The sequence below is a fragment of the Rhincodon typus genome, chromosome 5 (assembly GCF_021869965.1).
Source record: "Rhincodon typus isolate 14 chromosome 5, sRhiTyp1.1, whole genome shotgun sequence".
NCBI lineage: Eukaryota > Metazoa > Chordata > Chondrichthyes > Orectolobiformes > Rhincodontidae > Rhincodon > Rhincodon typus.
The window spans coordinates 111481241-111481951 of record NC_063336.1 but is presented as its reverse complement, the minus strand read 5'-3'; positions in this window follow the sequence as shown (position 1 = coordinate 111481951).

The window sequence follows — 711 nt, the reverse complement described above, 5'->3', positions numbered from 1 at the left end:
TTAGCATGGCCAGTCCACCTGATCTGCATATCTTTGGACTGTAGGAGGAAATTGGAGAGTCCAGAGGAAACCCACACAGACACAGGGAGATGTGCAAACTCCATCCAGACAGTTGTCTGAGGCCAGAATCGATCTCAGGTCCCTGGTGCTGTGAGGTAGCAGTGCTAACCACTGAGCCACCATGCCATCTTTGCTGCTTGTTTCCTGTAAAAACGCCCTTCTATTCTTCCATTTGTCCATTTCACGTGCCCTGATGTTGCAACTTATCATACCTGTCCTTCCAATGTATATTCTCATTTCTCAATCAAGAATCCTGAGGTCCTTTTGCTCCAAATCACGCACTCTGCTCTCATCCCTTTGCTTCCTTCCAGAACCAAGAATGGATACCCCTTCTTCTGCACTGCCCACCGCTCCAGCCTCCACCACCAAACAAGTCTGTTCCTCCACACCCCTTTTAGCTATTCCTTCAGCAACACTAGTCCACTCCGCAATTACCTCACACAGCACATTTTCGTGCAAGGACATGAAAGGCAAAACCTGCCCTTTTGCTTTCTCTCCCCTCGCCATCTTCCTTCTAAATGAAGCAATAATTTCTGTGTCAGGAACAAAAACAAAGTTGCTGGTAAAGCTCAGCAGGTCTGGCACCATTCATGAAGAAAAAATCTGAGTTAACGTTTCAGGTCCGGTGACCCTTCCTCAGAGCAGGAAGGG